The sequence below is a fragment of the Mytilus californianus genome, unplaced genomic scaffold, assembly GCF_021869535.1.
Source record: "Mytilus californianus isolate M0D057914Y unplaced genomic scaffold, xbMytCali1.0.p SCAF_10, whole genome shotgun sequence".
Taxonomy (NCBI): Eukaryota; Metazoa; Mollusca; class Bivalvia; order Mytilida; family Mytilidae; genus Mytilus; species Mytilus californianus.
This window is the reverse complement of record NW_026262582.1, coordinates 10,072,407-10,086,454: the sequence shown is the minus strand read 5'-3', so window position 1 is coordinate 10,086,454 and position 14,048 is coordinate 10,072,407. Positions and strand designations below refer to the sequence as shown.

Here is a 14,048-nt window from a genome sequence, read left to right as displayed (position 1 = left end):
TATTCAACATAAAAATGACAGGGATTTACCATAATAGTACATCATAATCTTAAGATTTATTCATAAATACTTGATTTTATTCGAAAAAATCTTACGGAGCAAGATACGATACACTACTTGCTCTAAAACTGAATCCAACGGAGACAGGCGGCATAGAACACTAATCCATCATACATCTTAATAGTAATTTATTGTTGATGTTTCTCAAACCAATGCACAAAAGGTTATGTGATGGCGAAGAAAATCAAAATCATGAAAAAAGACAAGAACCAAAAATTAAGGGAGGTTGTATTTGTCACATAAGAAATTTTCGTTTCGTTGATTGATTGTTGACTGCTTAACGTCATGTGACAATTATATCAAACATTATCAGGGCCATACCACAATGGATGCAAATACGAAAAATAGTTTACTTTTTAAACTGAAAAAAACTACATACTCTTGCGTAGATTATCGTACGGTAAACGAGTTAACAATGAAAGGTGCTTCCCTTTAACCCCATCGACGACTCATTAAACCAACTGTCCGAAAAGAAAATGGTTCTCGATTTGTAAACCTTTCTTCGAGATACTGGCATTTCGAAGTAACAGAGGAAGACCGTCCGAAAACGGTAATTGCCAACCGACGAGGACTGTTTCAATTCCATCAGATACTATTTGTTCAGGCATAAAAATAGAGTATATTCCTAGTTTATCTGGATGATGTTATTGTAGTTGGAAAATCCTTTGATGAGATGTTTCATAATTTGCGTTAGATATTCCATCGGATAAAGAGGCTGGCCGAAAGTTAAAGTCTTAAAAGTTCACACTTTTTGCAAAGAAAATGAACTTCCTTTTACCGCGTCGTCACCGATTTAGAGATAGCCACCAATGAAGAACAGATTAAGAACATACAGGAATGGCCAATTCTAGCTGATTGATCTGTTGGTCTTAGCGTACCTGATAAAATACTGCGCACTCTGTACAATAAGGTTTTACTCCCAATCTTCTAACATGATTTTTGTCTTTATCTTGGTTCTGTATTGCTGCTCGTGTAATTTCTAAACAATTGGAGTTGGTTAACGATCTCTCTTAATTTGTGGTCTATATTAGGAGGACATCTATGTGTGAATCTTTTATCATTAATGTTAAAAACTGTAGAGTACATGTACTTTGTTGTATCGTTTTAACGTATTTCATACATTTTCTGTTGGTTTGTTCGGACTTTCTTCTACTAATTTCATATTTTCCTTCACTTTGATTTTCTTTTTATATTTGGTCGTCGTTATATCGTCGTTGTGGTATAGAAACACTAATTTGGCTCGGTCAGAAAGAACATACATTTCTTTTGAATAATAAAAAAATTATATGAAATTGAAATAAGAGGGCATGTTTGCCCTATTGCTCAGATCAAAAGTACCTGTTTTTGTACTATTCAACTTCCGGGAACCAGTGCACTCTAATATGCAATTAAAGGAATGTTCAATTTTTTCAAGTCAGGATTAAGTACAGTTTTGACATGTAATGACTGTCGTTTTTTTTAACTTTGTAAGACAAAATAAATGTGAATTCTTGAAGTTGCAGAATTTAACATAGAAAGCAATGGGGCTATGAATAAAAGCTGTTATTTTAATACTGAAAAGCATGTGAAATTCCAATTTTAGAAATTAAACCAATCACAATGAAATTTGGTAACATCTGTTATTAGATATCATGTTACAGCAACTTTGTTGTATGAAAAATTATGTTCGTGTCTTATTAAAGCCCTGTAGCTGCTATTTTGGCTATTTAGTATACATACAGTTAAGACTTAACCTGAATTTTCGATGTTAGCAAGTTATTTTTGACTGAAATCAATGAACCATGTATACTATGTTTTATAGTAAAAAGATAGCTTTTGGTCAAATTATATTGCGGGTTTTCATGTTTATTTGGTTTCTTATTGTATCATTTTATGACTTAAAATTTGATATATACTTATATAAGAATTCTAAAATCTCAGTAACAAGCAATTTTCAACTAGTTTAGAACGTATCATACATGAATTGCTCTTGTTGATCCATGTTATTACATATAAGTATGTTTTATGACAGAAAGCACCCCTTTTCCAATTTCCAGAAAAAAAGAGGAAAAATAATTGATTGTATGTTATGTTTGGACTACTATTTTTCAAGTCGATGAACAATCACTTATAAAGATAAGACATATAGGTAATAACATTGTTATTTAAGTAGATATTACGAAATTGGAACTGGTTATAATGAAAAGAATCTCATTTTGGTCACTATTATGATCCATATGCAGTTTTGGTTGTATAACGCATATGGTACTACCAGTCTAATTTGAGACTGATTTCAGTGAAATAGTGTTTGGACAAAAGTTTTTTGTGTTTTTTCTAAGCTAGACATAGATCATAGAATGAAATTAAGTACAGCAAAAGTCAATATAGCAATTTCGGTTTTATCAAAGGTTTAGCATCACAAATTTGTCCCGGTCAGAAAGAACATAAACAAAAGTAGTACATATTTTAAATAAAATAGTTCTTACGCATCGTTGTAATTTTGTCAATATGTAAAATATTTGGTTAATTTTGGTATCTAGTGAATGCTTAAAATTAAAATAGGAGGGCATATTTGCCCTATTGTCCAGATCAGAAGTACCTGTTTTTGTACTAACCAACTTCCGGGAACCAGTGCGGTCTCATATGCAATTAAGGGTATGTTGAATTTTTCAACACAAGTCTTGATTAAGTATAGTTTCTACATGTAATGACTTTCGCTTTATTTAAGACAAAATAGATGTGAATGCTTGAAATTCTGAATTTAACATATAAAGCAAAGAGGCTATGAATTAGCGGTGTTATTCCTGATAGAAAATCTTTTGTCCGTTATGCACTTTATCAAACATCTTGTCTTTGCAGTGCCATTAAAGTCAGAAAAAGTTGATGGTGTCATGAAAGACGATTTGGAAAAAGCACTCAACCAGTTTCAAGAAAAAAACAAACACGTACAAATAGTAAGTATTAGAGGTACATTAGCGTATCTTGTGAAAAGCTTAAGGGAGTTCCATTATGTTGTTTTAAAAAAAAAAGCTTTTTTGCCGTTCGATGACCTGAAAATTCAGGATTGGATACAAATCGCACAAAAACAGCAACACAAGATGAGTGTTAGTATCCCTCACAGAAAGATGTCGAATATTTAAGCAGTGTTATACTGAAAAGACGTCATTTCACCTACATGTATGTGTCGTGAAAACACAATCTAGAATCAAAATAGGTTTTACAGGCCTGGTTTACTACAGGATATAGAGGCTTATATAGCCGGTTGTGAAGTCAGTTTTATACGGAAAAGTCCGAATAAACGACAACGGCCTGCAATGCAACTTCATAAGTGTAGTTACCCAAAGGAAAGGATTGCAATATATGTCTTGGGAGAATTACCCGAAACAGAGAAAGGACAAAGCTATATCCTTGGCATAATCTATTATCACATAAAATTGACTGAAAGCTGCCTAATGCCACACATAAATGTGTCAGTCGTAGCCAAAATCCTAGTAACAGAGGTAATCATTCGTTTTGGCGTGCCTAGTGCCGTTCACTCTGACCGAGTCTCGCAGATCGAGAGTGAATTATTAAAGCAAATGTGTCAGTTACTACGGATTAACAAAACTAGAACCACGCCCTATCATACGTTGAGTGACGGAATAGTCGATAGATTTAATGAAACCTTGGCAAAATGTTGACCGATTATGTTAATAGTATTGCAATAAGGATTGCCTACTGCTTATCGAAATGATAGCCAATAGATCTCCACAACATGTGACAACTGGATGTACGCCTAACACCAAGATGTTAGGTCTCGAGGTTGCCACACCTTGGACCTTAGGACGGAGATACCATATTAATGTAATTCCGCAAAACAAATGGGCACGAGACCTTCAAAAACGCATGGAGGAAGCCTACTACTTTGTTAGAATTATGAAGAGCATGAAATGTTTTGTACCAGAAAAAGTATTATCATAAACATTTAAACTGGAACAAGTTCATGAAAAGATTATAACAAAATTACTGAACTCCAAAGCAAATTCAAAAAAGAGGAAGTCCATAAAGACTGACAAAATCAAACGCTATCAATCAACGCAACAAGCGAAAAACAACTGCCATATTCATGACTTGGAACATGCATTTTTTGAAGAAAATGATGCGTTAAACCTGATTTTAGCTAGCTAAACCCCCCACTTATATGACAGTTGTTTATAATTCCGTGATATTGAAATTGGGTAAGCAACCCAAACAGATAATAAAGGTTATTGTGACAATAATTGGGATACAGCAGTCAAAACTGAACACGATCAAGTGTCTACTCAGCTGGAAAAAGGTCTACCTGTTGAAGAAGTAACCGTCGATCTTCGGATTAGTGCAATCAAACCTGCACACACTAACTTGCTTTTACACGCCTCTGATATTTTATCCAAGTACAATGATTGTGTAATAAATGAATATCGGCTTGCGATCATTACAGACGCATTAGACTGTTAAATGACATTGGTTGACAGTTTAAACTTTTTGATCATGTCAGATTTATTATTGTACAAACAAAAGATTAGGATTATCACCAGATTGAAAGAAAACATTTTATTGTTTTGGTTTAATCAATTAAGCTTCTATTTTCATTGTATGCATTTATGTTCATCATTTATACAATGTCAATATGATTTTGTCTGATTAAATAATGTAAATATTTACCTATTTTAAATTCAGTTTTGGTAAACCTACAGCTAAATTTTCGTTGGGGTTTTAATTTCATGGATAATTGTTATCCACGAAATTAACGAAATTAAATCCCAACGAAAATTTCTGTTTTTTTTCAGTAATTGTTAATGGAAAGAACATCATCAATACACCTTATGTGAAATTAAATAATCTACCTTTTTGGTTTTTACAAGTGTATGAAGAAACTCCGACTCATATGAAAATAAGAAAAGGTCACTGCAAGTCATTGCGTTCTTCTTTTTTTTTTTACAGAAATGGTGAAAACAAAATGTAACACTCAGAAAAAGAGAGGATCTGAGGTGTCATTGTTTGAAATTTTGATTGCAAAGAATTAATTGTATGAAACCCACACGCTCTAATGGGCGACAGAGAAGAAAGAAAAGGAAACATTTCAGAGTCTAGTTTTCACTATGCCAATAAGAAAAGGGAAGGTGTGGTATGATTACCAACGAAGCGGATTTCACTGCACGGCCTTAAACAATGAGAAAACCCTATACCGTACAATCAACTATAAAAGGTCCGACATGACAAAACATTTCAAAGAGAAAAAAGTAACGGCCAGATGTATGACAAATAAAACACGAAACATAAATATGACAGACAACAACTAACGAAAACCACTGAATATCTGGAACATATAGAATGTGACGGGCTTAAACATGTTTGTGAGCATTCAAAACTCGTCTAACATGGAACAATGGTGTAGCAGTACAACATAAGAACAAACTGTAAACATCAGTTAAATATTGTTTAACTAAACAGATCTTTATGAAGCACAAGCTAGAAAACAGGTTCCTATAGACATCGGAAAAGAGAACAAAGCCTTGACAAACCGTAGAAGACGACAGATGAAGGTCAAGTTGTGGGCACACTGACCAGCGCCAACCCAGTCACGGTCCCGAAGAGGAATCATGATTTAATGGATTTGCTGAAGACACATCATCAAATGACAAAATATTCCTAGAGTGCCCTGCTTTTCTATATCAAAAGCACAATTCTCATTATCAGAAGTCATGGACAATGTATGTTTCGAATCAGTGCCAAGCTGACCTAATTGACTCCAGTACAAGCTGTTAAGTTAGGTTGTAATTATTTACATGTAATGTACTGAGACATAATTCGACAATTATAACGACTTTTAATCTACCTCAGTGTTGAATGCAATAATACCGATTGTCCCAATAGTTAACTTAGTTGTGGAGGACAGTACTTAAACTGACCAGAAACACCGCCACGACCTCAGATGCAAACGTCATTGTTAAGACAACCGGTCCATCCTCATACAAAAAAGCGCAGAAGGTGGATGGGGCTGGGATGACCTTCGCAAACCTCTTATAATCAAATATCGACCAGAGAGGTTGAAGTGATGTTATTGGACGGTACATTTGTGTATATCGAATAGCAGGAAGCTAGACACTTATTTTAGAAAGTGAAATGGACACTCATAGAAAGTCGTATAATGAGTTTATGTCTTCAGATGGGGTTCTGAAAATGTTTCATTTGTAACTAAAACGAAGGAATCGTTGTTCTTTGTTATCCTATGCTATTTTAAGTTTTGTGTCCGTCTGACGATGGCGTTATATTTAAGTTCTTGCGATGTAGGAGAAAACTCATAACAGCTCATCTTGAGTTGTCCATAGGTGAACAGTTCTTAGGCAAAATGGTTGCAAAACATGTTTTGAAAATATTGGTTTAGTTTATATGGTCAAAATTTCATGGACTCCGTTTGTGATTAGCTACGTCGTCAATTGTTAATATAAGAAGTTCCATCAGAAATGATTCTTTAAATCTGTAAATCCAGTTTTACCCCGAGTAAAGAAACTGTAATAGTTCAAAATGTCAATTACAACACATCAGCTCTGATTGGGTCTAACTTTGGCAAATTTTGGCTCATTATCAGCTAGATTGAGCAAAATGCGGAGATGCATTTGTTGGAAGCGTTGGTAAATTGCTAAAATTACTTCACTGGTTGTATTATTTTATTGTCTCTAATTGAATATTCCTTTTATAAAGTTATATAAAGTCAAAACGTTGTAAAATGGAATCGTTTTGTTTGAATATTGATCTTTTTTTCTACTTTCGATTTGAGTTTGTTGCATTGATGCATTATTTTCCTTTATGCCCTTTTTTACTCGAGCGTCACTGATGAATCTTGTGTAGACGAAACTCGCGTCTGGCGTACACAATTATAAGACTGGTGTCTTTAGTTAGTTGTTTTTGCTATTAAAATTTACAATATTTAAAATCAGAATATAGGTTATGGTTGACAAACCCAGGAATATTCTGCCTATTAGTTGGGGGCTATTATTCAAACTTTTTGCAATATTGGTTTATGATGTTGTACAAAAAAATCTAGGAATTTAGTATCGTCAAAATTAAATGGTTTGGTCCAATACTTTAAACGTGATGTACTGTATGTTTAAGGGGGTTGCTTGATAGATAGGCAACACAATCAAAATAAAGGAGAAGGTAATTAATCATTGAAATAGTAGATTCTGAAAAAAACCTTAATAAGAATGTAGGGATTATTTTAGTAAAACAGTTCGAAGTTGAACGTATCCACCGGGAGACATGAACATAGGTACAGCACACAGACAGCTATCAGAACAGGGTGCACAGGCTATACTCAGCATAGGTTAACCAGATGTGTGATAGAGATTGGATTAAACCAGGCAGTGTCAATTGGAGCATCGGTTGAGTAGTGTACATGCAGAACAGTGCAATGAACGACGCACAGTATATACAGCCCGAGCAAAGTCTGCATATTGGTATCATTATCGACTTCTCAAGATACAAGAAGACTATGGACATTCTTACAATATTCAGGTATATACTCTGGTATTCTACCCGGTAATCACTATATACACGTGACACTTGTTTATTTATGTTTAAAGCGTGCGAATGTATAATTACTGCAAGTGTACGATCAAAGACTCACATATATTTCATAAAAAAAGTAGAAATACACCGACATATAATTTTGAGAAAAATCTTATGGTACGGTAACAAATTTCAATACCAACGACAAGTGGTTTTTGAATCACTTTCATCACGCAATGATAGAGACCTAACTGAGTTTGACTTCCGAAACATAAAGTGTAGAGAGCATCAGACCCTAAACAGTACGAATGAAACCGCAAGATAATATTACAACATGAGTTAAATGTACTGTATATATTCTTTTTTCGCTAGTACTTATTTTCGGAAATTATTGATTATCAATATGCGTGTATTTAATTTTGCAATATTCCGGAAAATACCAAAGCCTAAATAACGGACTTAAAATATTTAAATGTTTATTCATTAATTCTTTATTTGTTTACCAATATTATACGAAATAAACATTTTTTTTATAAGAATTTACTCAATCATGAAATATTCGTCTGTACGATAGAGGTTATAATCCGATCCGTGTGTTTCGGTCGCTATTTTACGTGTACAAAACGCCGTATGAGCGTAGGTTTCCTACCCTGTTAAGTTCGATGCCAAAAGTTGGCTTGCTTAAATATTCGGTATTGCTACAAATCAAGAATTTTATTTAATACATCACGATGGAATTGTACCAAAGCATAAACTGCCAGAGAAAAATTGTTCTTACTGAAATGCAAGCCCTGATTCTCATACAAGAGGCTGGATTGGAGGTGGAAACTTCTGTACAAAAACGGATTTGGAAAACGAAGTTATTCTCAGAATAGCACATTTAGAGATGGACCAAAGAGTCATCCAAATGGAACAAGATGCTGTACATAAAAAATGCTCAGTTAGAACATGAGGTCGTTATTGCAAATAGATAAAAAATGCTCAGTTAGAACATGAGGTCGTTATTGCAAATAGATAAAAAATGCTCAGTTAGAACATGAGGTCGTTATTGCAAATAGAAAAAGGTTGAATTATCTCCGTTTTTATTGCTATGTTACTTTTCTGTAAATTTACTGTTAATATAAAACTTAAAACATTCATGACACTATTTTCAAAAAGAGTGGTATACATTTTTAACTTTAAAAAGGACACAAATGAGTAGCATCAAATACCAAAGGCGAAGGGCCAGATTTAGTTTATAACGATTGTATTTGCTCGAGACAAATAGGATCGGACACATGTTTTACTAACTTATGAGTCTTCTCCTTTACATAATATCACAATTACAATTATACAGAGCATGCACATTTCAGTAAATCTATCTTAAAGGTATCAGTAAAATGATACATTTGCACAAAGTCTGAAATAAGGCCCCTCACAGTTAACAAAAAAGAGAGAAAAAGAAAAGAGAATTGAGAACAAGAAAAAAAAAAAAATAGAAATAAGAAAAAATAGAAAATAAAATAAAACGATGAAAATAAATAAATGAAATTCTGTGGACACGGGGATTTTGTTTGTTTCTATCTTATTAGATTATATTACGAGGAATTGTTTTGATTTTTTTTTTATAAATTTGAAGACTTTCACAGTTTTCCTCGTATGTTGAATTTTGGCTACCATCTGTGAGCAACTCTGTGAGATTTGTTGTCACTTGAAAACGATGAATGTTAGTTAAAAGATCGTTCCTTATATCGGTGTATTTATTGCAATCAAAGAAGAAATGAAATATATCCTCACGTGGAGCGCCACAGGCACAATATGGACTCTGTATTATATTTGATTCAAAAAGGTCGTTATTAAGAAAGGCAGCTGTGTTAAAATTACACTGAATTTCCGCGGACCATACACGAAATGACTAAGTACAGTCTTTGTTTCGTATGTATTATTCAACAAAGAGCGTTTGAACTTTGATAGGGTATCAAGTCTACGGATAGAATTATCGAGTTTGTTACATAATCTGATAGACGAAGGAATAAATGAAGAATTTGTTACTATATTTTAAACGCCTGAAAATATCCGAAACCCGCAGTTTTGACAGATGTTTGCAAATTTTCAGTAAATATCCCTACAATGTTTAAGAAGGACATTGTTTACCATGAATTATGTTGGATGTATCATGTATTGTCTTTTGGGTATATAAATAATTTCATATGCATTAGCGATGTCCTTCGATGCCAAAAAAATTGCAATTTTGTATCAAAATGCCTTCAACAACAATATGTCTGCCTGAGTAACATTTTGACTTATGAAATGTGAAACAAGTTAGATTCTTTCATATTTAATATCCAGTAGGAATTGACAACTCTCAGATTTTGACAAGGTGAGAGAAGCAAATACACATGGGCAATTCACCCTACTCTTGGATTGGCCAGTGATTGAAACAAAAAACTCGCAAAAAAATTTTTGTTAATGTTAAAGTATAACATGATGTTTACTGATGTAAGCATGGTAAGGGGAGTAATACTTTGTAACATTTTTCAATGTATTATTAAGTGTATGTCATTATAAATAGCAGATGTCAACTGCATTCACATTTGTTCACGAATGTGGACGATTTATAACTTGATCGATTGTTAAATAGAGGTCTACAGGCAAATAATTGAGATATTCAGGTCTAGAACAAATTAATACATTCCAATAGGTATGGTTCAATTTCACAAAGTGTGTTGATCGCAATAAATTGGGAACTTAGACTGACACTAGAAATGAGGGTTTGTCATGTTTGTTGAATAACGGTATGATTTTTGCAGTCCTGCTCATTTTAAAGTTTACTATAGAGGTAAAGTATTGAAATGTTATCTATATTTGGAAGTTTTTAAAACTATATGTTTAATAGTTTTTTTAAGTGAATGTTTCATTAATTTAAGGTTAATATGAAAAGCAACATATTTGTCTTCATTAATATTACATTCTGTAGAAATGTGCTTTGGAAAAGTATACCAAGTATATATTCCATCTATCTATTAAAGTTGTTGGTCACATGATGTACATTTGGCATCGGTCAAATTTTATTTTTACTATAAACACGTGTTAACTGTGTTTATGCTTAAAACAAATCCCCAAAGATATGGAGTATCCATCCATAGCACATGTTTTGTGTCTAATACGTAAATTATGATTGGTTGACATATACATAGTGGCGGATTCAGGGGTTCCCCTACTTTGATTTGAAAAAAAAAATTGTTTTAGCAAAATATTGTTTAAAAATTCTTCTGATGGAATTACGATAGCCTTTTCAAAAATCTGGGATCCGGACCCTATATATTTATATATACCTGCAAAGCGGCTTTTACTGGTCTATGCAACTTATGTAAATTGTGATTCTTATTTAAAAAGGAGTTTATTGGAGCTTTTGAATAGTTTGACAATCAGTAGCACCAGTTCGCAATTACGTTTACTGACATACCCACCCTTTTTATGTTGTTTATTGATGATGTTGGTATAATATGTACATGTATATTAACATTTATATATAGTGAAACGAAGCCGGGGTCTATGGACCGTTAACACGACTTTGTATCTATTAAACAGCAACCCTACAACCTTTCCTTTAGTCTAAGTCTAGGCTAGGGATCGGTCTATGCTTTCGCTCTAGGACTTCAACTATAATTTTGCCCGTCTTTAGAATATTCTAAAGTTTTACTAGGTATATTATTTGCCAGTTTATGCCACCAGTTTATAAATGGTTTAAACCTGTGTATTCAAGAACTATATATCTGATGGTTATAATACCCAGATATCCAGTCATAATTAGCTACCAGAATCTTTCTCGAACAGTTGATAAAGAGTGACTAGTCTGCTCTTACGACTAACTTGATGCTAACCTTTGACCTTGACCATAGTAAGACTTTCACAGTATCGGACTATTTATACCAACAGGTGAAACAATCTGATTCGTTACAAGACAGAACAGGAGCTGGCGGTGTACCAATAAAAGGTTTTCGAGGATATTCAATGAATTTACAGGAGAAATCACAACCTCAAGTGTTCGGGTAGAAGTTCAGTATAATATCTGTCCCATCGGTTTCATACCACAAGCATCAAGCTGCATCTCGAATGGAATATCAATCAGTATATCTAATTCTAACTCAAATATGAAGAACAATCCCAATCTATCTTTATAGTAAGTCTCAGAGTAAAGCTACTACATGTAAATAAGTTTGGGGTTAAACAATGAATAAAGGTAGAACAGACCGACGGACGAAATATAATTAGCCCGACCTGATAAAGATGGTCGTTTCAAGCACGGGACAACAAACGTAAAGTCAGACTTTTCGAAAACTAGTTCTCAATTTCAAGGCCAGTTAATTAACAAGAATACCAAATATTCAAATAATAAGAACCAGCGTGTAAATCACTGAAGGAAAGTTGAAACAAAATAAAACTCGTTCTGTCATGAAAATGCTTACACAAAAACGGTCTGTAGTCAGGAAGGACTGAAACACATTGCAGCAACTCAAACTTTCATACTTGAAACTTGAAACTTTTATTTTTCAAAACCCAATGAGGGGTATGTGAATATAAACAGTAATTACAACAATAACATATATACAAAAACAATGAGATGAATGGAATGACATGGTTACATACACAGTTGTATAAAGTACATGCTTAATGAAGTTTACAGTGGAAGGCAATTCTAATTTATATCAGACAAAATTTATTAAAATAACAGACATAACAATTTTACAAAATTTTGCAAGTTTGACAATTAAACTGTAGTCATGAGAACAAAAAAGTTCACAATATTTAATAGTATTTGGCTTTTTATACACATTACAGGGCAAAAGCACATGAGAAAAAGGTACATTTAAACAAATAGTGGAATTCATCACCAAATTCACATAAATTGCATAAATCACAGATGCGATCATCATGTTCGATACCCCAAAAACGACCTTGTTCTATTGGTATTTTATGATTCATACATCTAAAATTACAATATGCCTTTCGCAGATCATATGGTAGATCAACAATTATTATATATATCTTACAAAATTATGAACGGTTTTAAAAATGATATAGTTTAAACACTTAGCTGAATCATAAACATGGTACACTTTGTGACAGCCAGTACTCTGAAAGACCACAATTATTCAGGGTTTTTTTCAATACAAACAATCCATTTTGAATGCATTTGTTTGCACCTGTCCCAAGTCAGGAATCTGATGTTCAGTAGTTGTCGTTTGTTGATGTGGTTCATAAGTGTATCTCGTTTCTCGTTTTTATATAGATTAGACCGTTGGTTTTCCCGTTTGAATGGTTTTACACTAGTCATTTTTTGGGGCCCTTTATAGCTTGCTGTTCGGTGTGAGCCAAGGCTCCGTGTTGAAGACCGTACTTTGACCTATAATGGTTAACTTTTACAAATTATGACTTGGATGGAGAGTTGTCTCATTGGCACTCATACCACATCTTCTTATATCTATGGTACCAAATATCACATTATTAAGGGGAAAGGGTTGATGTCTAGGCTATTTCCTATACAAAGGGGAGTAACACGGATTAACTTTAATAACAAACTTAACTCAGTCCAGGAACAAGGCGTTTATCTGTAATACAATAATTCAGTAAAGTACAACTTTTAGTAAACAACACGCAATTTTTTATTAGACAAAATAATTTTTTTTTCAAACTGAAATTTTCTCTAAAGACTCACTCTGCCATTCTGCCCAAGGTTTGCATTTAAAACTCGCTTAACATTTTAATACTTTAAATTTCTGTCTTTATGTTTAGGTCATAGATTTGAGGCACGTACGAGAATGTCAACAAATAATGACCCCGCACTTTATAATCTTTTTCCAGCAATACATGAATAACTTTAATATAAACAACTTACAAAGGTGAACAGTTAATCGAATCTCGATATTCGTAAACTGACAGCTTTAATTCAGTTCAAAGAACTATTCAAAAACGTCAGCTCATAATTTAACTCAATTAACCCGCGAACCGCTTTCTAAATGAAATTAAGTGTCCGCTTAAATATTCAATGCGAACCCTGACCAAAACTAGCCAGTTTTAGTCAACCAAAATATACATCAAATGAGAGGGGGACTTCTTACCTAGAAAACGCCGAAATACACATTTTCTTCAATACAGTAAATACAACACAAAAATAGCGCGAGATTCCTCATCGAGACCATTTAAAACAAATCGGAAAATTTCCTCTTTATATGTCTACACACCTGAGAATGTGAGCTGGGAATGATTTCCAGAAGACAATCACTGCACGAGATAAATTTCCCCGGGAAATTAGTCGAGCTGTCTGATTGGTTGAGAAGGGAAACATATTTTGAATGCTAATGCGAGGTTTGTTACGTCACTAAAATTTAATGAATGAAAAATTCGGAAAGTAATAAAATAATAATAATAAATCTTTCTGAGAAAACAATCAAAAATTACTAATAATGAAATAAATAAATGAACCAAATAAAGTGACC

General features: G+C 33.4%; 1 protein-coding gene across 1 annotated transcript in view; it reads right to left on the bottom strand.

Moving 5' to 3' along the window:
- The window catches only part of LOC127717580 (nuclear hormone receptor E75-like), a 233,400-nt gene that overhangs the window by 77,986 nt on the left and 141,366 nt on the right, over positions 1-14,048 (bottom strand). The gene's annotated exons all lie outside the window — the stretch shown is intronic.